At 41.7% G+C, this 24,185-nt stretch overlaps 1 non-coding gene across 1 annotated transcript; it reads right to left on the minus strand.

Moving 5' to 3' along the window:
- Positions 1–22,337: 22,337 nt before the first annotated feature.
- Positions 22,338–22,473, minus strand: LOC115871692. Its single transcript, XR_004047416.1, has one exon. It is a non-coding gene; the product is annotated as a small nucleolar RNA SNORA31 (small nucleolar RNA).
- Between the last annotated feature and the right edge of the window lie 1,712 nt (positions 22,474–24,185).

Raw genomic sequence — 24,185 nt, forward strand, 5'->3', positions numbered from 1 at the left:
CTCATGCGGGAGGGGGGAGCGGGGAGGGAGGGGAAAAATGAGGACCTAATGTCGGGGGTTTCAACGGAGAGAAAATGTTTTGAGAAACGATGTACAAAAGCGCTTTACACAATTGATGTGTGTATGGATTGGGATAACAGTTGTATGAGCCCCTAATAAAATGTTAAAAAAAAGAAAGAAGACTTTACTGGCCCTCTCACCAGAACAAAATCCATTTCTCGGTGCAGGACCTGGTCAGCCGACTAAGTCTGAGCAGAGAAGTCATCTTTTCCCACTCCCTCGCAGGCACGCAGAACGAAATTGCAGATTTGTAACCTGCAGGCACTTCCTTGATCGCTGGCAATACTTTTGGCTAAGACTTCTGCCTCCACCTATACCTAATTTGTAAACTGCAGCGGTGCCATTGGTGGAAACTGTTGCAATCCACTCTTCCCCTTTGACAGTTTATTTCAGTGGCTCCCACACACAGCTAATGCTCTGAGTCACTGGCTGTCTGTTTTCCATGGCATGTCCGCAGGGAAAGGCTTTGCAAGGATTGGGCCATGAGGCTGTTCCCTGCACCTAGTTTGGATATCCGTGGAACACGGCTAGAAGGTGTACCTCCTGAGCACTGGGTCTGTGCCAGCCCTTTGACTCGTTTCTCATCTGTCCTCTCTTACTTCTGGGCCTTTCCCTAAGAGCCTGCTTTGTTCTCTGTGGGTCATATACGGCGTGCGTAATTAGATTTACAAAGTTCTTTTCAGGAAGCAAAACCAGAGGGTAGGTCTCCTTTATCCAAAGACCTTCAGTCCTTACCTGAGGCTCTGGATCATAAGCCTTAAGTCTCCTCTCCAGGGAGCAATATTTTATATCAGCTTCAGGATACCTTCGAACGATTAAATTGTAAAGGCAGAATGAATCTCAGAGACGTCCTAGTAGTTTTCCTGTTTTATAAGAAGACAGGAGTGCAAACAGGGAAATTATTTCCTCAAAGAAGAACAGCTATTGACAAGGAGATCTGGGACTAGAACCCAAGTCTAAGGTTCTTTCTTCTCTACTTCTCTAGCTTTATCTCCCAAAACACTTATTTCTCCTTTTCATCCACATGTTGCCATTTTGTTGAAGTTACTGTTTGCATATACTGTAGTTACTTAAAATGAGTCATTTAATGGGTGCGTGTGTATAGCTAACAACATTTTACACATCCCAAATATCTGAAGAATCGATAGACTATGGCATATTCATAGAATAGTCTCACTTGTCCCTGAAAGAAGAACGATGTACTCGTGCTATATGGATGAGCCTTGAAAGCATTATGTTAATTAAGAGAAGCCGTCATAAAAGATGACACGTTCTATGATTTCATGTATACGAAATGTCCAGAATACACAAATCCCTAATGATGTTAATGGCTGCCAGAGGCTATGGGGAAAAATAATGAGGAGTGCCTGCTTAAGCAGAGAGTTTCTTGAAAAAGATTAGTATATTCTGAACTTAAATAGTGGTAATGAACGTACACCCCTGAGGATGCTAAAAACCACTCAATTGCTCACTTCAAAAGAGTAAATTGATGGCATGTGAATTATATCTCCCTAATGCTATTATTAATTTTTTTTAAGTTTCTGCTCTTAAAAGATGCAGTTAAGAAAATGAAAAGGCAAGCTATAGGCTGGGGGAGGGGAACATCACACTACATATTTCCGGCCAAGAACAGGTGGGTAACTAGAATATATGCAGAATTCTTACGACTCAATAGCAAAAAGACAATCAAATGTTTAAAATCAGCAAGACTTGTTCATTGAGATGTCACCACAGATGACACACAGCCCCCATGCCCACGAGAAAAGGCTCACATGAGAGTCGGCAGTGACCGAGAGTGCTTCACTGAAGCCCCAGTGGTGTCTGGAGAGTAGCAGAATTAAACTGACCGACAATACTAAAGACTGATGAGTATGCAAAGCGATTGACACCCTCATACATTGCTAGTAGAAACATCAAATATTACAGTTACTTTGGAAAAGAGCAAAGCCATTTTTTAAAGACTTTATTAGGTGCTCTTACAAATATTATTATAATCCATAGTTCCATTAGATCAAGCATAATTATATAATCTCCATCATCATCAGCTCCCCTTTACCCCCTCCCTCCCCCACCCTACCATCCCCATGGACCCTTACTATGTTTATTATCATTTGTTGTTATTATTATTGCCAAATTTTACACCATCCGATGTATCCGTTCACTTAAAATTCTGTTGTTCAGGCCCCTCGAGTGGGGCTATACATTCATCATTGCTATCAGTCCCCCTCCCCCCATTCCCCACCCCTCTTCCCATGCCCTCAGGGAATTGTTACTCCCATTACTGTTTCTGGGGGTTTATCTATTTTATATTTCATGCCTTGAAAGATCTTGATTGTACAAGTGTATATGCCTAGGTCTAGCAAGATTAGTGAGGCAAAATTAAGGCCATAATAGTCGGGGGAGGAAATTTAAAGAACTAGAGGATACTTATGTGTTTCATCAGTGCTATACAGCACCCAGGATATATCAAAGCCACTTTTATGACCTTTAAAATACCATACAACCAAACAATTCCATTTCTAAAGAAATAAAAATATATCACAACAAAAGACATGTCCATCAGTATTCATAGTTGCATGGTTTGTAAGAGTCAGACACTGAAAACAAATGCCCATCCATAATGAAGTATTACTCAGCAATGAGAACCACTTGTCTATTGATATAACCATGTAGATGAGCTCAAACACACTGCTGAGCAAAAGAATCCAGACATGGATTATGTGACTCAATTTATGTTATATTCTAAACATTTCTAATCTAATCTAAAGTGATAGAAAGCAGGTCAAAGTCTTCCTACGGCTGGGGCTAGTTTAACTGCACTGGGGTACATGAAATACTCTGGGATGATACAAATAGTCTACATTTTTATTATAGTGGTAGGTTGGATATTTATCAAAACTCACAGAACTGCACACCTGAAATGGGAACATTTTATTGGATGTAATTTATGCCTCAAAAAATTTTATTTTTAAAAAACAGATCCCGTAATCTCTTGAAGTCATGCTTTCAAGGAAAATCCCCTCTGCCACCTGCACACCCTCAAAGGGGAAATCTGCTCCTGATAACTTACAAGCCTGCTGTCCAGGATTCCTTTAAGTTAGACCAGTTACCAATCTGCATGGAAACAGTGATTAAGAAAGCAAATGATGTGTGGAAACATCCTGCAAAAGGCCTATTAAAGTGTTATAAAACAAGGCTGTCATTTTGAAGACTAAGGTACACTGCCACACGCCATGGTATTTTCACAGACATGTGAAAGCTATATGAAGACCCAACTCGCTGCCATCAAGTCGACGCCGACTCATGACCACCCTACAGGACAGGGTAGAACTGCCCCTCTGAGTTTCCAAGATTGTCACTCTTTATGGGAGTAGGAAGGTCCATACAAAAGCTTGAGGAGCCTTGTGGGTCTCTACAATGAGATCGCCTATGATTTCCTCTTGGATCCTGAGAAATCAAGGAGTACAGTTGAAGAGTCTGATTCCTAACTATAAACATATGAGCTGTCTCAGACCTCACCACATACCAAGGTTTACCCGGCAGACTGCCGAAGGAAATCTGGCCTTTCTAACCAGACTTGGTGCACAGCGAATGCACTGTGGTCTTTAAAGGAATTCAACCAGACCTTATCCCCCAAATGGTGTATGGAAACTCTCTCTCTTGGAGTCCTGCACCAAGCTATAGACATGTCGTTTAGATGTTTAGGCGTGTCCTTTAGATGAGAGACATACACAGACTCTGCCTTTTTTTCTTCTCCCTGATGCTCTGAGGAGTCAAGTAATAGACCGTTGGGAAAGTAAGTCGGTCACATAGCCTTGCAAATCTAATGGAGATCACCGAATCGGGTCCTGATCCCGGCAGCATTCTCAGAGACACTCTCTATCCCAGCTTTTTCTCCTTCCTTATCAGTGAAACTTCTTGTTCTCGGTGCGTAATCTGCCTGTTGTTCTTCTGCTTCATTCTTATGTGTGTACATCATAAGGCGCCTGGTCCCCACTTCTCCATCTGTCTGGGGTGGGGGGCAGTCCCTTTTCAGAAGTACAATGGGGGTATATGCAATCCATCACCACTATATCAGCTGCTGAAGTAAGGGATCCTCTGGCCATAGAGGTCCAATTTGCACTATTCAAGTTGACTTTGCTCTGTCTCCTCTTTTTGAGAAAAGCATTGCTCCATCTGATGCTGGTATGCAAGTTGTGTCTTTCTAAGGGATCTCGAACCTTGACTTGACAATAATGCTAAAAATTTCCAGAGTTAAGCAACAATGAAAAATTAAAAAGGCTTAAAATAAATTAAGGTGAAAATGGCCAATTCATAGGGAGTAAGGGAAAAAAATACAAAAGTCCTCCTTGGGAAAGTTCAGCTATCACATGAAGTAGACAAAAATAATATGCTTTACACAATTGATGTATGTATGGATTGTGATAAGAGTTGTATAAGCCCCTAGTAAAACTATTAAAAAATAAATAAATAAATAAATAAAATAATAATGAATCAATCATCTTAAATATGCTCAAAGAGCTAAAGGACATAATCGATGAAGGACTAAAGATAATAAGAAGAATGGCATATAATCAAATAGATGCTATCAATTAAAATGTAGAACTTTAAAAAATCTAATAGAAATTTGAGACCTGAAAAGTGCAAGACATAATCCCACTCAAGGAGAACGAGTAACAGAAGGGCAGGTGAGCAGATACATTGGATGGTATAAGATACAGGGAGGAAAGGGAAAAATAATAATAAAAATATTTAATATAATAATGAGAGAACACACCCAGGTGAAAATGGACGCGGGAAAAGCATCCATGGGGCTAACCACAGAAGACACAACACAGGCTCTACTCCCACAACCTCATGCTAGTGAAGACTGTCAATCATCGGCAGCTGGCTCACAGCATGTTGTCATAAAATGTTCCTCTCAGATCTTCTGATGTGGAGAATGTAACTGACTGACAGGCTTCAATCCTGGCCCTCTGGATCCACCACTGTGTTTGCTGTGTTCCCATGGGCCAATGACTAAACACAGCAAAGGCACTCAGGATGAGACATTCGAACAGCACGCAGAATTCCTCATCATCCTGGCCAAGCCTTTCTAGACACTGCACTGCAACCTAAGAATCCTCCACCCTAACCCTCCTTTTCTCTTCTAGAGATGTCTCTTTAAAGACTTTTCCCACAGCCTCTTAATCCCTCCCCTCAGTAAATTTCTTTCAAGTCTATTCTGATGCGTTGACAGTTATTCTGTGATTCATGCTAGCGCAAGTGATACCAAGAGTGGTCTGAAAAACCAGGCAATCATCTGGGGGTGTGGGTTGGGTTCCTAAAGCAAAGACAAGAGGGTATAGGTAGGACACAGACAGTGCCTGATAGAAGATGTAGCCCAGTGGCTGACGATTTCACCTGCAATGACATAAGACTGTGTCCCAGTGGAAGAGAGCATCCCTATAGGTCCAGTCATTCAGGCATTTGAGAGATATGGGAGAAATAACGCCGACAAAGACAACAGATTTTTGATGCCCTGCAGAAAGATTGTGAAATCTGAGGCTGCTGACAAATGTCTAAAGACTAAGTGTGAGAACCAGGGAACATCTCTGATTGTTTTACAAAGAGGATCTTAACCCCTTCAGTGGGAAATTGGGGAGCATCAGACTGAAGATCTGATAAGGTTCTTGAGCTCTAGTAATATTTGAATGATCAACCAAGGCACTAAGTGATGTGAGCCCTAGTCAGGAATACCTGGGACCCAGAAAACCGATGGTGAAGAAATGTGGTGGACACTCACTGAAAACTTCATCTGTGCAGGTCACTCTGCATCCTCAGAGCTTATTCCTACTAATCTCCCGCACTTCTGTTGTGCTGGAAAATACAGCACAGACCTGTCCCTCACAAGGTAGCAGGTGCCTGCTTGAGCGTTACCTTGACCTCTTCTCTTGGTTGCCAAGATAAAGACCTTCGGTCCCTGATAAAAGAAGAAAGAAACTCTACACCAAAGACAGCTCAAGAATTAACTAGCATGTACCAGCAAGACCCCGGGAGTAACCCTGAGATAGTGATGAAGAGTGCTTAATCAAAGGGACCAAAATGCATCTCTGGACTGGGTCAACAAGAATATATTGACTTAACGGCACTTTCTTGGGACAGAGGATTTAAAACTTTAGAGCAGAAGGCAAATCCATTGCTAGTATGGTTCCAAGAAGGCTGGTGAAAACAATGAAAAATATTCAGCAAAGTAGAAATGTCTGAGTTTCTCTAACAGATGATAAAGGGAAGAATAAAGAGACAAAGGGAAATGGGCAAAGCTGAGATTAGGTTGAGGCAAGAGATTCCCATGAGGGAAATCTTAATTAGGCACATACTCACAAGGTTTTGGAAGACCAGTATTTCTTGTCTCATCCCAATCCTGCATACATTACGCAAAGCCTGAACCACCACAGAATTATGTTCTTAAGGAGGACACATCTTTCACCAAGTCCATCGGAATGCACCAGTGAAGAAGTTCAGTGGGGGGATCACTGCAGGAGGATCTCCACCATATGGTTGGCCAGGTAGCTGTCTTCCAAATTTCTTGACATAAACAAGTGAATGCTTCCAGGTATTCTGTCAATTCCTGGAGTCGCCTTCATGCAGCTTGGACTTTTTCCTTCAATACCATTGGTTCTTTATTATATACTTCTTCTTCGAGTGGTTGCATATCAACCAGCTATTATTGGTATAATTACTCTGCATATTCCTTCCATCATTATCATACTGTTTGTTTTGTTTTTCCTTACAATGTCGTTTGGTGCTTTCTGCATGGCTCAATGTCTTGCCCATAGAATCCTTCAATATTTAGCTTGAGGCTTTACTTCTTTTCTTCAGTTCTTTCTACTTGAGATATGTTGAAAGTGTTCGTCCTTGTTGGCTTTTTAACTCCCGATCTTAGCACATTTCATTATAACCCTCGATTGTGTCTTCTTAAACTGCCCTTTGAAATGTTCGCTTCAGTTGTTTGCTTCATCATGTCTTCCATATGCTTTAGCTACTCTCTGTTCAAGAGCAAGTTTCAGAGTTGCTTCTGACACCCACTTTGGTGTTTTCTTTCTTGTCCTTTTAATCATCTTTTGTTTCCTTTTTTTTGGATGGTGTGTTTTGCTGGGACTTTTTTCGCCAACAGTTTTATTGGCAAGTAACTTACATATCATATTATTCAATAGTTCAATCATTCAACCATACCACACAGAATTGTACAATCAACCCAACATCAATTTTAGAGCATCTCCCTACCCCCATACTTAAATCACCTTTAAGATGATTTATGCCATCAGAATCCATTCCAGTGCTCCCTGACCCCACCCATCATCAATTGCTCCAGAAATCCCCTTTCCTTCCCTATCCACGCCCCCCCCATCCCCCACACCCTGTGTTCCTTATCTTCCCTGTATCTGTTATTATCAGAATGCATCCACTCCTGTGCTTCACAGCTGGGAAACCCAACAGAAAACAATTTTTAAAACCGCGCTAAGGTGGTAAGGGTAGAAACTTACAGACAAAAATACTAATAATGCACAAGAAGGAAAAGGCCACCAACAATAATCAAAAATCCAGGGAAGAAATTTCTGCCATGGAACCAGTAAGAAATTCTTGCACCCAAAACAAATTCAAGTCACATCTATAGGGTGGTCGAATACGGGTTCAACCCAGCATAATCAGGATTGCAATGATCCCTGTCTGTCAGGAAGGCTGAGAGAGACTCTTGCCTGTGGCTAGATCAGATCTGCCAGTGGCTCGTCTGAGCAGACACTCTGCAGATGGGTTGGGGCTCTCACCAGTCCCCACAGCCCTCCACAAATTAGGTGTTCGTGATTTTTGCTCTGATGCTTTTCTCACCATATTCCAGTTTTGTAATTTGTCATCTCTGGATCACACATGCTGGTGTGTTTCTTCTGTGTGAACTTAGTTGACTCCTCGCTTACATGGTTGCTTATTGGAATATAAGCCTTTAAAACCACAGACACTATTCTGATTGATAGCCAGGCGCCATCTGCTTTCTTCACCACACTTTACTGTAGCACCCTTATCTTCAGTGACCCTTTCATGAAGGTGCTTATCTAGAAGGGCCATGATATAAGAAATGATTGTTTTTAAGTTGAGGCTAAGATTTAGTGCAAGGTAACAACCCATTCCTGAATCTATGCCTTTATTTTATTTTATTTTTTTAATTAGTTTGTTGTAATTTGGGGGCCAAAACATATGTGCTATCATTCTATAGTTCAATCATGTCACACCTGATCATACCTAGTTGCATACTCGTACATGTTTTCCCAAAACATACCTTTCCTTCTTGGACTTCTTGACATCATCTCTCTCTTCCCCCCCCCCCCCCCCATCTTTTGCTTTCTTCATGTATTATGTTCTTGATGTCATCCCACAGATTTTAAGTCTTCTGTCTTTAGTGTTCAATGGAGTACAATCTATTCTGAGATGCTTTTGAAATTCAGGTGGGGTATAGTGAAGGTCTTATTTTGGCACTCTCAGACTTATTCCACAGTCAGCCCCTGGCTTCATTTTAGCTACCGATACTGAGCTTCTCCATCCATTGTCTCTTCCCACAAATTAGGTCAATTTGATTCCTGTATATTCCACTAATGAAGTCCTTTATGTACAGTTACCATTTATTGAAAAAAGGTGTTTGCAATGAAGAAGTAAGTAGTTGGTCTTTCAAAATTCTACCATGTGATCTCCAGCTTCATTTCTATCACCAAGGCCATTTTTTTTACTTGATTTTTCTTTTCTTTTTTTAATTTTTTTAATCATTTTATTAGGGGCTCATACAACTCTTATCACAATCCATACGTACACCAATTGTGTAAACCGCATTTGTACATTCATTGCCCTCATCATTCTCAAAACATTTCCTCTCCACTTAAGCTCCCGGCATTAGGTCCTCATTTTCCCCCTCCCTCCCTGCTCCCCGCTCCCTCATGAGCCCTTGATAGTTTATAAATTGTTATTTTGTCATATCTTGCCCTGTCCGACGTCTCCCTTCACCCACTTTTCGGTTGTCCATCCCCCAGGGAGGAGGTCACATATAGTTCCTTGTAATCGGTTCCCTCTTTCCTACCCACTCTTCCTCTACCCTCCCTGTTTCGCCACTCACACCACTGGTCCTGTAGGGCTCATCCGCCCTGGATTCCCTGTATTTTCAGTTCCTATCTGTACCAGTGTACATCCTCTGGTCTAGCCAGACTTGCAAGGTAGAATTCGAGTCATAGTAGTGGGAGCGGGGAGGAAACATTTAGGAACTAGAGGAAAGTTGTATTTTTCATCGTTGCTACATCGCACCCTAAGGCCATATTTTTAAACTACTTTCCCTTTTTGTTCCTAAGTTTTACATTCCAGTTGCCCATAATTATCAATAATTTTTAACTGCATGCTTGATCAATTTCAATTGAAGAAACTGTCAGAACTTTCATTTATTCATCACTAGATTTAGTGTAGGTGCATGCATTTGAATAGTAGTTATATCCACTCAACTTCCTTGAAGGCATATAGACATTATCCTAACACAGACAGCATTGAATTTCATTATAGATCTTGAAACATTCTTTTTGATGATGAACGTAACCCCATTCCTCTTGAATTTGTCATTCTCAGCATAGTAAATCCTAAGATTAATGGACTAAAAATGGCCAATACCAGTCCATTTCAGTTCACTATTGTGTAGGTTATTGATCTTCATGCATTCCATATGATTTTGACAACTTTCAATTTCCTAAATTTATACTTCATACATATCAATTTCTGAAAATTCAAGGACACTTACAACTGTTGCATCTCCTTTTGGGTCATACCCCATCAGCAAATGAAGGTCCCCCAAACTGTCTCCATCATCATTAGTTTGGCTTCACTTAGAAGCAGCAGCTCTTGCCCAGTCAAATTTTGAGGGACCCACCTTCCAACATCATATCAGACAATGTTTCACACTACTGATAAAGTTGTCAGTATGTAATTGCTCAGAAGCAGACAGTCTGTTCCTTCTTCAGAGGCTGGACGGTCCTCTGAAACTTGTTCACCACGAGTGGCTCTACTAATATTTGAAATAAGGAGACAGAACTTTCAGCATCACAGAGGCAGTCAAGCCACCATAGTATAACAAACTGACAGATAAGTGATGGATTTTTCCATTGATTATCCAGGAGCTTCAGAATTGCTTGATCCATAGACACAGAATGACACACAATATACATCCTACCAGGAGACCACTGAACTAGAAAGATGTGTGATTTAGCTCAGAATGATGGGATTCACTGCTCGAATCACCATACTATACCATTAAAAATCAATCTGTTTTAAAGTGCTGGAGTGGCCTTCTAAAAACAAAGTTGAAGCTCAAGTACTCCGGAAACAAAAATGGGTGTATCCTATAGAACACAGCATAGGTTGGGTATGCTTAATTAGAGGTCTCCATACAGTACTATTTCACATAGGAATAATACACAGGTTTGGAAATCAAGTAGAATTTGTCCTATTTATCACTAATCCCATCAAATTTCTGGAATATCTGTGCTTTCCATCCCAATTATTCTGGGCTCTGTAGGTTTAAGAATCCTTATTCCCAAAAATGGTTGCACACTGTTACCAGGAAACACAGCAAATGTCCTATTGAACCAAGAGCCATGGCTGCTGCCAGTTTACTTTGACCTCCTTTTGTCTAGGGACCAGCGGGAGTAATCCACACTGATCCGTAGGAAGAAGCTCATTGACTTTTATACCCTGTAGGGGTAGAGTACTAGGCTTAGTTTTTCTCCCAAGTAAAGTGCCCTTTGTCCTGGCTCTAGAGAAATAATCTTTAGAGCAATCAAAGTATCTTCCTTTGGAACTTCCATGCCACATCAAGAATTTATATGAGTAAGTGAGGTGTGGCCAAAACAGAAAAAAAGCTCAGCTAGGAGACTAATTTAGATTACCATGCAAGGATGGCTGATAAAAACACCAACACAAAGGCTCAGAGAGCTTCCTGAATGGTGAAAACCTCTGCCCTGGGGAAGGTAGCCCATCCCTTGGGACATGGGAGCTCTATTCTGGTAGGTGTCTCTTTGTGTCCTTTTTGACTAAAATAAATCTATAGAAATTGTAGTGTGTGGTATGTATATTTGCCATGAATTCTGTGAGTCATTCCAGCAAATTATCAAATCCCAAAGGGCAGCAGGCCGGGAAGCAATGATGAGTGCAGGTTCTCAAGTATTGCCTGGGATCCTAAGGGGTAGGAGAAAGTCAGTCCTGCCTCTGTGCCAGATTTGAAGGTTATGGTGTCCCTATGGACTCCCCAAAGTTGCAACTGGCATCTGACTACCTGGCAACCTAATGCAATGTTCTTTTAAATCGTGGACTCTAGCCAAGCTCTGCGTGGGTAGGGTTAGGGAGATGAAGAGCAACTGGTGATGAGGAAGAAGACGTAGAAATATTTGAACTAGATAAACCTCCACATTTTGATGATTGGATTCATACCGATCCTTGTCACAAAGCGGTTAAGAAGAAACACTTGTGAAACACAAGAAATCTACTTGGGGATGTCTTTGGCCTCCCTTGTCCCCTTTTCATCAAGAGCAAACATGTGCAGCAATCCTGGACTGGCTGCTAAGGCTCAGACTATTTGGCAATGAACATGTGGGTCACCACCTCAAGTAAATTGTCGGTCAGCGTGAGAGCTGAGGGTGCGGATGATTTAGAATGCATCATGGAAGATGGCCTGGAGAAGTACTAGTTGTCCTGCAGCCAACTGCAGCCCCTAATTTCCCTCGTCTAAGTTTCTCCTAGGAGAGACTCTGGGAAGTCAAACCTGTGTAAAGAAGTCGAGCAGGGCAGCACAGAGTTTGGATTTTGTGATGGCACAAAAATGTTCCTCTCGGATTAGCTGCTTTGAGAACAGAACTGAAAGGAAGCCTCGGCTGCAGAATCCCCTGTTGTGTTTGCCCCTAAGCCACTCTTCCAGTGCTGCTGCGAGTCACACCTGCGTGCCACAGAGGTGCGCAGGCAGGCCCAGAGCAGGGAGATGCAAAAGCCCTCGGTGAGTGGTTCCTCTCAGGAGAACCTTTGCTCGAGTGGCATCTTCTTAGAGCTGCACTGCCACTTGAGTGCCTACCTACAGGACCCTTATTCCTCGCCTCTCTTCTTTGTGATCTGAAAGGCTCTCTCCATGCTCTCCTGCTCCCTCCCCAATAACTCTCCCACCTGTGCTGGAGGTGAACGCCTGCACCCCAGAAAGCTGAAGGGGTGTGGGAGAAAGGATCTGCATGTCCACGGGCAACCAGACTGCTGTATTTGCTTGGTTTGTAACACAGAAAACTATCCGAGTAAACCGGAAATTTGCTTATTTCTTTATTTTTATTACCTGCGAAGGGAATCAGAGTCTAAGGATGACTAGGAAAATCATCTGAAATTTGCATAAAACAGCCAGGGCACTAAGGGGCTGACACTGCCGCAGTGCCAAGGGAAATGAGAACACACTGTACAGTATTTTCTGTGCCTGTGCCAGTCCCACAATGGGATCTGCCCAGAACTGGTCCTACTTGTGTTCCTAACATGTCTGAAAGTGTTTAGAAATTGTCGTTCCTGGATCAGCATATTTGGTTGGGTTGTGGTGCCAACAACACCTTTAATTTTGTGGTTTCCATTCATCTGCTGTTCACTTGCTATCGATGCATGAAACCTCACCCGTTGATTAATAAATCGGTTCCCGGTTCTGGTGGAGTAACCTAGGGGAGAAGGCAGAGTTTGGTGGACTTTGCTCAGATGAGTCAGGTTCAGCCAGCTTTGTGGTTGACCAAACCCAAAATATACTGCAACTATCCATTCACTCTCTGGACATGCCCAGGATTCTGGGAGTAGTCCAATGTTAACTCAGATTCATGACCGATGTGGCTTTCTGAGAACCACCCATCACTAAGCTATTATTAGTGACGAATGGGCAAACCATTTAATGTCTCTGTGTCTGCCTATTCTAGTAGATGTCTTAGTCCTTACCTTTGAGAAGGTCGTGATCTTTTATTATATTTGCGCAGAATGCCTTGAAATCCTCAATTGTAAGAGGGAACAAGCATTCCTCATGTGAACCATTTTGGCGAAAAGGCGAAAGAATTTGATCAAACCTGTTAGTCCATTAGTCTTTCTCGACTACCTTATCTACATCAAAGTCTCTGAAGTGTACATTGTGTTGGCACATTTTAGTTTTCAAGGGTGTAGGCTGTGCTAGTCTACCTTTGGCATCAGTAACTAGCACAATGATGGAAATTCAATACATGCTTATCGACCTGCAGGAAGCAATGTGGCAGAGTGAATGGAGCCGTTGGCTGAGAATCAAGAGACCAGGGTTCTAATTCCAACTCTGCTAATGCATGTACTATTGTATGTTGTTGTTGTCAGCTGCCAATGACTTCATTCCTGCCCATAGCTACCCTATGTCCAACAGAACAGAACATTGCCTGGCCCTGGGGCATCTTCACAAGTATGGTCATATTGGAGCTCATTGTTGCAGCCATTGTGTCAGTCCATCTTTTTGAGGGGGGGGGCCTTCCTCTGTTTTACAGCCCCTCTACTTTACCAAGGATAATGTCTTTCTCCAGGGCCTGTTCTCTCCTGATGATATAACCACAGTATGTGACATTAAGTCTTTCCATCCTTGCTGTATTTCTCCTAAGACAGATTTATTTGCTCTTTTGCCCATAGACTCTTTCAATATTGCAACTTGAGGCTGTATTAGTATATAGTGTTCTACAAATTACTTGGCTTAATTTCCTTTCTGCAAATGAGAACATAAATATTAATTGATTCTACAGTAACATTCAAGTGCAATCAGTTCTAAAATAACACTTTTAAACACCACCAAAGTTTGCAAAGTTAAACAGTGAAAGTAGGCCTATAGAAGTAAATAGTTCTATTTCCTTGTCTGTCAGTTTGTTGAATTGTGGTGGCTGATGTGTTTCTGTTGTGCTGAAAGCTACATAAACAGTATTAAATACCAGCAAGATCCCCCGAGGTTAGCAGGGGTCTGCGGAGCTTCCCGACTAAGAACATACTACAAAGAAAGAATAGACTTTCCACTTCCAGAACATTCGCTACTGAAATCCTCATGAATAACAGTAAATATCGTGCAAGAGATGAACTTATCCGGTTGAGGGGCACTCAAAATGCAATTAGGGAAGAGCTGCCTCCTCAGAGTAGAGTCACCCATGGTGATGTCGATGGAACAAAGTTTTCAGGACCTTTGATAGTGGGGGAGAACTCAAAGGGAAAAGAAACCTTTACAAACATCTACTCATAATCAGAATGTGGAATGGATGAAATATAAAGCTAGGAAAATTGGGAATTGTCAAAAATAAATGGAAACTCATAAAGATCGATATCCGAGGCAGTGAACTGAAATGGACTGGACATTTTGAATCACACAATCATATGGTTTACTATGCTGGGGATGACAAATGCAAGAAGAATGGTGCTACATTTATTGCCGCAAAGCACATTTCAACATCAGTCTTGAAGTACAATGATGTCTAGGATAGGATAATAACTGTATGCATACAGGGAAATAAAGTTAATGCAACAATTATGCAAATTTATGTACCAACCACTAAAGCTAATGGTGAAGAAATTAAAGAATTAAGCCAATTTCTGCAGCCTGAAATTGAGCAAACATGTAATCGAGATGCACTGGAAATTCTTGGCAATTGGGAAGTGAACCTTGGAAACAAAGAGGAAGAGACAGTAATTACAAAACTATGACCTTGGAGATGGAAATGAAGCTGGAGACCACATGATCAAATTTTACAAGAGCAATTGGCAAATACCTTTTTCTACAATATAAATGGCAACTGTACACAAGGACCTTGGCATATGAAATACACAGGAATCAACTTGACTACATCTCTAAAAGGAAATGTTGGAGAACCAAAATATTAGCAGCCAAAAAGGAGGCCAGGAGCAAACTGTAGAAGAGGTCATCAATTGCTCATATGCAAGTTCAGATTGAAGTTGAAGAAAATGAAAATTAGCCCATGGGAGCCAAAATACAATCTTGATTATATTCCATTTGAATTTCAGGAACACCTCTAGAACAGGTTTGACACACTGAACATTATTGACAGAAGCTATACTAACAATGAGTACAAGAAAGAATAAAAATGTTTTAAAATTGATTGTGGTGATGATTGTACAACTCTTCTTGATATGATTGAACTATTGAATTGTAGGATATGTTATGTGCCAATAAAACTGTTTAAAAAGAAAGTGGTCGATTAAAAGACAAAATAAGAAATTCAAGTGATGCAAGTCTGGCTAGACCAGAGGAGGTACACTGGTACAGATAGGAACTGAAAATACAGGGAATCCAGGATGGATGAGCCCTATAGGACCAGTGGTGTGAGTGGCAAAACAGGGAGGGTAAAGGGAGAATGGGTAGGAAAGAGGGAACCGATTACATGGAACTGTGTGTGACCTCCTCCCTGGGGGACAGACAACCAAAAAGTGGATGAAGGGAGATGTCGGACAGGGCAAGATATGACAAAATACCCATTTATAAACTATCAAGGGCTCATGTGGGAGGGGGGAGCGGGGAGGGAGGGGAAAAATGAGGACCTAATGTCGGGGGTTTAAATGGAGAGAAAATGTTTTGAGAAACGATGTACAAATGCGCTTTACACAATTGATGTGTGTATGGATTGGGATAACAGTTTTATGAGCCCCTAATAAAATGTTAAAAAAAAAAAGAAGTATAATGGCAAATAGAGGTTAGAAGAGGTCTGCTAACTGTGTAATAGAAGGTATTGGTTGTCATGGTGCATAAAGCCCTGAAGCAAGCAGAAAAAAAAAAAAAGAAAAGAAATTCAAGTGAAATTTGCCCTTGAACACAGAGCAGCTAAAGAAAACAGGAGAAACAGTGAAGTACAAGAGCTGAACAGAAAATGTGAAAGGGTAGCATGAGAAGACAAAATATTATAATGAACTGTGCAAAGACCTGGAGTTAGAAAGCTGAAAGGAAAGAGCATGTTCAGCATATCTCCCCCTGAAAGCGTTAAGGAAAATGCTCAAGCCCAAGTCACAGTATTAAAGAATTTTATGGGAAAAATATTTAATGATGCAAGAAGCATTAAAAATGATAAGATCCAGTTATGTTACCAAAAACAACTGGTAAATTCAATCATTTCAAGATGAAGTATTTGATCAAGAACCAATGAGACTGAGCTGTACTGAAGGGATTAGCCAAAAACAACGCTCCAGCATTTGACAGTGTACCAATTAAAATGTTTCACCACGCTGTTGAAGCGCTCACTTATCAAGTGAGTTTGGAAGAAATTTGGAAGAAAGCCACCCACTCAAACAACTCTAAGAGATCCGTGTTTGTGCCCATTCCAAATAAAAGTGACCCAGTAGGATGCAAAAATCATAGGACAATATCATTAATGTTGCATGCAAGTAAAAATTGCTGAAATAATTCAACAACCGTTGCAGCAGTACATTTATACAGCTGCCAAAGATTCAAAAGTAGACACCAAGAGATATCATTGCTGATATCAGATAGATCTTGGCTGAAAGTTGAGATTGGCAGAAAGATATTTACTTGTGTTTTATTGACTATACAAAGGCATTCAACTGTGTGTATCATAAGAATGGGAGTTCCAGAACATGTCACGACACATTTCACTGTGCATGCAACAAAGGCAGCCATACTAACAGAACAATGGAATATTACATAGTTTAAAATCTAAAAAGGTGTGTGCCAGTTTGGTAGCCTTTCTCCATACTGATTCAATCACCATACGTATCTGCTGAGCAGAGGATACAAGAAGCTGGACTATAGGAAGACAAATGCAGTGCCAGCATCGAAGGAAGGCTTATTAACAAACAACAATATACAGATGACACGACCTTGCTTGCTCAAAGTGAGAAGGACTTGAAGTGCTTACTAAAGAGATCAAGGACTGTAGCCTTCAGTACAGATTCAAACTCAGCATAACGAAAGCAAAATCCTCACTACTAGACCAACGGATGACATTATGATAAGTGGGGAAAACATCAAAGTTGTCAAGCATTTCATTTCCCCCGTCTTCTTTGTGTCCATAGTCAATGCTCATTGAAGCAACAGTCAAGAAATCAAATGATTAGTGGGGGAACAGGGCACTAACCCACCCACAGGGAGAATATTGTTTATGTCTTCAGAGGAAGAGAGAGAGAGGCCAGACCTCAAACTGGTACGCCAAGCCTTGAGGACAACATACTAGCATGAAGCAGTGAACTAACAGAGGGGTCTGCAGGTGGCCCCATTCCCAGCTAGGACAACCCCTCCCCAGAAGATTGCACTCCAGAGGACAGCATTGAAGATACAGCTCAGGGAGAGTGGTAGGTTTGCCCAGACCACCCAGGAGCAAGTTAAGAAGGAGAGAGACAGAGCGAGAGAAAGACACACACACAGAACCACCTTCTGGCCTACCAAAACCCAAGGACGATACTCCTGCTCCAATCAGCCAAGGCACAGAGAGGATAATAGGGCCGGCCCCACTATGAAACACGATGTCCCCTCACTGACCCACAGTGCTGGAATTGTGCCCTGTCTGGCACCCCACCCCCACCACACACACACACACACACCAGGCAAAACACAAAGCTAGTGCAACAGAACAGCAAGGGGAGCAAAGAAAAAGTCCCCCAGAAATCCCAAAAGTAGACTTTAGAGGCAGAGGAAGGGCTGGGCACTTCATCCGACTCGATCAGAAAACATACTAAGGGGCAGCAGATAGACCCGGAACTATTTATAGGCTTCTTTTTCCTCCTCTTTCTCTTCTTCCCCCTCCTTCTTCTTGTCTATCCATATAACATAGGCAAGATAAAAAATCCTGACATGAAAACAACAGGACTGATGGTTCCAGAAGGACAGGGGAGAGAGGGAGGTGGGGGAAGAAGGGGGGAGGAACCAATAACCCCAGGGAAAAGGGAACAATAAGATTATCTAAAATTGATGGCGAGGAGGGTGCAGAATGCCTGGCAGGGTCTGATCAAGTGCAATGTAGCCAAGAAGAATTACTGAAGGTCAAGTGATGGTTGAACACAATAGTGGGACAGGAGGAAAGTAAAAGAAAATAGAGGAAAGAACTAGGAGGCAAAAAAACTTATAGAGGTATAAATATAGGCATATATTTATATAAATATATAATGATAGGGACAAAGGTATATGTACATATATTTATATGTTAAATATCAAAGTAGAAAACAGACATTGGGCCTCTAATCATTGCAAGAACTTTGTTCTAATAACCTGACATTCTGTGATGCTCACCTTCCTGACATGATCACTGAGTCGAAATGGGTGCGTAAGCAGATGTGGTGAAGAAGGCTGATGGTGCCCGGCTATTAGAAGATACAGCATTTGGAGTCTGAAAGACTTGAAGTTAAACAAGCAGCCATCTAGCAGGGAAACAACAAAGCCCATACAGAAAAAGCACATCAGCATGTGTGATCACAAGGTGTCAACGGGAGAAGGTATCAGGCATCAGAAGACCCCAAACAAATATATCAATGCAAATGATGGGGGTCGAGTGGAGACCCAAAGCCCAACTGTAGACAATTGGACATTCCCTCACAGAAGGGTCACAAGGAAAGAATGAGACAGTCAGGGTGCAGCATAGCACCAATGTAACACACAACATTCCTCTATTTCTTTCATGCTTCCTCCCCCACTATCATGATCCCAATTCTACCTTACAAATCCGGCTAGACCAGAGCATGTACACCGGTACAGAGAAGAGCTCTGTACACAGGGAATCCAGGACAGATAAACTCATCAGGAACAGTAATGGGAGTAGCAATACCATGAGGGTAGGGGGAAGGTGGGGGGAGGAGGAGAAATGGGGAACAGATCGCAATGTCAACATGTAACCCAACCACCCTTGGTGGACTAACAATAGAAATGTGGGTGAAGGGAGACAGCAGTCAGCGTAAGATATGAAAAAATAATAATTGTTAATTTATAAAGGATTCCACAGAATGGGAGTGTGGCGGAAGGAGGGAAAAATGAGGAGCTGATACTAATGACTCAAGTAGAAAGAAAATTTGAAAATGATGATGGCAACATATGATAAGTGGATTGTTATAAGAGCTGTAAGAGCCCTCAATAAAATAATTCATTAAAAAAAAAGAAATCAAATGACATATTGCATCGGACAAGGATGTCACTTTGAAGGTTAAGGTGCTCCTGACCCAAGCCATTGTATTTTCAGTCATCTTACATGCATGTCAGAGACGAAACCTGGAAGACCACAGAAGAAGTGATGCATGGGTATTACAGTGATGCTGAAGACTCTTGGAAACACTATGTCAACAGACCAAACAACGCTGTCTTTGGAGAAGTAAAACCAGAATGACCCTGCGATGTTTGCATGGGGAGACTTCCTCTCACGTTATCAGAAGGTGCTGGTCCCCGGAAAAGAACATCAGGTGTGGTAAAGTAGAGGGGCAACAAAAAAGAAGGCTGTCAACAAGATGGACTGACACGTGGCTGCAACAGTGGGTGGCTACACAACAGGGATTGTGAGGACACTGCAGGACCAGGTGATGTTTGCTTCTGTTGTGTATAGGTAGGGTCACTCCCCTCTCAACAACAACAAGAGAGCGAGATTTTATTTTTCTCAAAACATGCATTGCTTTGTAACACAGGCACATGTCAAAGAGCATTAGATCTGGCTTCTGAAAATAGATTGCACTAATAGGGTGAAACACCGCCTGGTCCAGTGCCATCCTCAAGTTGTTGCTATGTTTGAGCCCATCGTTACAGCCGCTGCACCAGTCTATCTTGTTAAAAGTCTCTCTCATGCGAGCTGACTCTCTTCATTACCAAGCATGGTGTCCTTTTCCAGGGACTGATCTCCCTGATAACATACCCAAAGTATATGAGATGAAGTCTCACCATCCTCACTTCTAGGAAATATTGTGGGTGTCCTTACTCCAAGACAGGTGTTTGTCCTTCTGGCAGTTCATTGTACTTTCAATAGTCACCAGCGCCATAATTCAAATGCATCAGTTCTTCTTCGGTCTGTTGTATTCATTGTTCATCTTTCACATACACATGAGGCAATTGGAAATACTATGGGTTTCGGTCAAGAGCATCTGTGGTAGCTACATAATCTGGTGTCAATTTGAGGATTAAGAGTGTAGGGGTGGACAAGGGGAGGGTGTTGCTTATATCTCCACAGGGAAAGAAGGACCAGACTTCAACCCGGTGCTCCAAGACAAGAACGCAACACACTGGCATGAAGCAGGGAACCGATAGAGAGGCCTGAGGGGCCGGCCCCATTACCAAGTAAGTGGACATGCCCCCCTCCCCCTACTAGAAGAATTCATTTCAGAGGACAGCACTGAAGCTACAGCTCAAGGAGAGGGACGTGTCTGATCAGAGCACACAGGAGCAAACGAGAGGGTAGCAAAAAAGAGGGAAGCACGTCCTGGTCCACAAAGCCCTGAGGACAATATTTCTGCTCAGAGCAGCCAATGCACAGAGAGGACCATAGGGCTGGCCCCACCACACAACATGATGTTCCTTACTGACCCATAGCACCACGGGGGACAACACTGGAGACACACAGCAGGAACTGTGCCTGCCCTGACCCCACCACTCTGAGGCGAGACTGGGTGCATGCAACAGAGCAGCAAGGGGAGCAGGGAACACCCTGTGGGGCCAGGGCGTGGCTCCCCATCAGACTGGACTGGAAAACACTCGAAAAGGACAACAAATAGACCTTGAACTATTTATAGGCTTTTCTTACAGTCAGGTTGGTAATGAAAATGGACCAATCCCCTCCATTGGTGTCAGAGTGATATTAAGAAATTTCACTCCAGCACAGCTGATTTTTAATTACATCAACAAAATTTAACTTGCATGTCATATTAACGGTATTGGGAGATTAAAGTGTGCATTCTGTTAGGTCACCTTTCTTTGTAAAGGGCAAAACCATGTAGCTCCTGGTTACGTGTATCCAAAGAGCAAACCCATCGCACCGTGCTGATTCCGACTCGTAGCAACTCTATGAAGATGGGGTGGAATTGTTGCTGAGAATTTCCCAGGAAGCAGGCAGCCTCCTCTTTCTAACTCAAAGCAGCTAGTGGGCTTGAACTACCAGTTTTGCAGTTGTCAAGCCAGCACTTAATACACAACCCCACCAGGGTTCCATGGTTATTTGGTAGAACATGGAAAATTGTCACAAAACCATGACCAATGGCAGATCAATGCATCACTATGGAAACAGGGAAGGTCCATGATTGAGATACACAGAAAAGCTTTTAAGATTTGTTTGAGAACCCTGCAACCCCCTTGGCTCAGGTTATGGCTATGACCAAGTGACCCTGGTACCCCAATTTGATCATGAGCTTGTCCAGTCCAGTCCTCGAGGCTGAGACTGGGCTCGCTAGAGGAATGTAGCAGCAATCCACTTTCAAACAGACTTTATCTGAAGGCAAAGTATGAGCATAATCATACACTGCTGATCATGATCAGACAACTCAATGCAAGAGGCTAAGTTTATAGAGATAATCAATATTGATTTAGGACTCCCACAGTGAACCATAGCCTGTGGCACACCTAGTGCTCACAATATAAGCTCCAGTTCAATAAGTAATGTCCCCTCATTTGAAATTGCCAAAGAATATAGAAATGTGTTCAGCAAAAACTAAAAGTCCATTAAAATGCTATTCCTCCAAGTGATATATAATTATACACCATGTATAGTTGTAAATTTAATATAGTTTTTCAAATTTTTCTATAACATGCTAACCTGGATATATTATTATTTTATAAACATGAGAAACTGTCATATATAATTTTAAGCTACTTATGTTTTCATTTAATGTAAAATCATAAACATCTTTCTATTAGTTGAATCTCATTCTTATTTACTATCCTCATCAAATAGATTTATCTAATTTATTTACCTATTTCCCATTGATGAATACCATTATTGTTTTAGGACACTAGTGACATAGTGGATTCTGCTTCAAGTTGCTAACCACAGGGTCAGTAGTTAGAAACCATCAGTTCTTCTGTGGAAGAAAGAAGCTTTCTACTCCAGCAAAGAGCTATCGTTTCAGAAACCCACAAGGGTAGTTCTGTCCTGTCCTAAAAGGTCACCATGAGTTGGAATTGACTTGATGGCAGGGAGTTTGGTTTTTTTATAGTTGTTTTAAAATGTTTACAGTGAGACAGCTAGACCATCTTTTTTTATCTACTTTTGTACACTTCTTACTTTTTTCCAGACTGGCTATGTCATCCCTCATTCAATCTGGACCCGCCACAAAGACAGACAGAAAGCACAGGGACTTTTTGTTCTTTCGCATCCTAGTGCAAACCGGAAGATAAACTTCTTAAAAAAGAAATTTCTGATTGAAAAGATGCAATATCAACCGGAGTGCTTATTGTTCTCCAAAGTGTTACCCACTGACATGCCTACAAATAATGTATGAAATAAGAACACTAGGTGGTGCTAAGCATGCCCATTCAGGTTTATTGTGTGGGAACAATCTGGGAGGTTTATCTAGTTCGGGCCTTCCCCAAAATGAAGCTACACTCGTGCTGACCAAGTTTGTCATCGCCTCCCTTCATCATACTGCATGCCTCTTCAGAAAGCAGAATGAATACCAATGTACAGAAATGCACGGCTCGGTGGAAGAGCAAAACTTTCCAGCAATCAGAATTTTCTTATAATGAAAGAATACATTGCCTATTAATTGCCAGTGAGTATCTGGACACTATAAGTGATCATCCAATCAAAGAATGGATGCTCTTGTGTTAGGTAATTAAATGTTATGACCCCTGAAGCTTCCTTCTTCGGATTCTAAGGCTCCAGGACACCCAGGCTTGAAGGGCCCAAGTTGGAACTACTTCCTCTCATAGTCACTTCTTCCCTGCATCCTTTTTCATGTCAGGATAAACAATATTTATGTCTGAGTATTTCATTAGATTCATTTTTGTGAGTCTAGATCACTACTTCTTTCCGAGTTAAAGGTTGGTAATTCTATTCCCATTCATTAATTCAACAAACATTCATTGACCCCATGTTATGTATCTGGCAGAGTACTAGATGTGGTGGATCTGACCGCAAACAAAGCCGACCATTCCTGCCCACATAGCATTTACAAATTGTGTTTATAAACAGGGCTAGATATGCAGGCAGCCATGGAATTCACTATTTGCTTCTCTGAAGCATGTATGTTAACTGACAGATAGGTTGTCTGTTAAACTGAATATGAGTAATAAGGAAATCAGAAGCATCAGACTAAACTTTAAACCCATTTCTTGGTGCTGGTTTTTGGGGTAGACATCAAGCACAACAAGAGCCGAAATAATTCCCTGGGCCTTCGAGGTAAAAGAATTCAAGCAGAAGCAACTCTAATCCCCCAAATAGAGCAAACAAAAGCACACTCCTTTGGATTGTCTAGGAAACTACATCTGTGTTCCATATTATCTATGGGTCTTCACAGGCCCACGTTCTAAGATTAGAAACCTCTGAACACTCTGAAGAACATGATGACTTTTTTAGCCCTGAGCTTAATGCCCTATTTCCTCTGCGAGAAAAAGGGCAGATGCAAGAGAAAACCAAGGGAGAACAGATCCACCGAGTGGTTTAGGCAGAATTGTGTTTATTTTAAAAAGTGCCCACTACACCAAATGTGTCATGAGGGAAATGCCATGAAAAGATTTCTGGAAGAAATCCTGAGCCCAAACCTTTTCTTAGGTAAAAAATATTATCATTTTAGGGCACATTCCATCTCCTGTCACGCATGCCTGAGCAGAATGCTTCCTGTTGAAAGCTCATTCTGAAAACGAAATGCCATCCACAGGTAGCCTGCCATCCCTTGGAGGCACAAGACAGAATAAACAAAATAATCCTCACTTTCAATGGCAGTGCTTTATTTTAGGAAGGATCTAGAATGCTCAGAAAATAGGAATCTTTGAGAATTTGTCTCTTGAAATACACCCATGCCAGCTAAACTTGACCAAAAACATTATTTTCTTTTACTCTCTCTCTCTGTATTTTTATTGAAAACTGGGTGAAGGTTAACAAAGTGGATCATCAATTTTACATTCAATAATTCAGGCACTTTTACAA

This window comes from Echinops telfairi, unplaced genomic scaffold (assembly GCF_000313985.2).
Source record: "Echinops telfairi isolate 266 unplaced genomic scaffold, ASM31398v2 ScPeMD7_7400;HRSCAF=8409, whole genome shotgun sequence".
NCBI classification, from domain to species: Eukaryota; Metazoa; Chordata; class Mammalia; order Afrosoricida; family Tenrecidae; genus Echinops; species Echinops telfairi.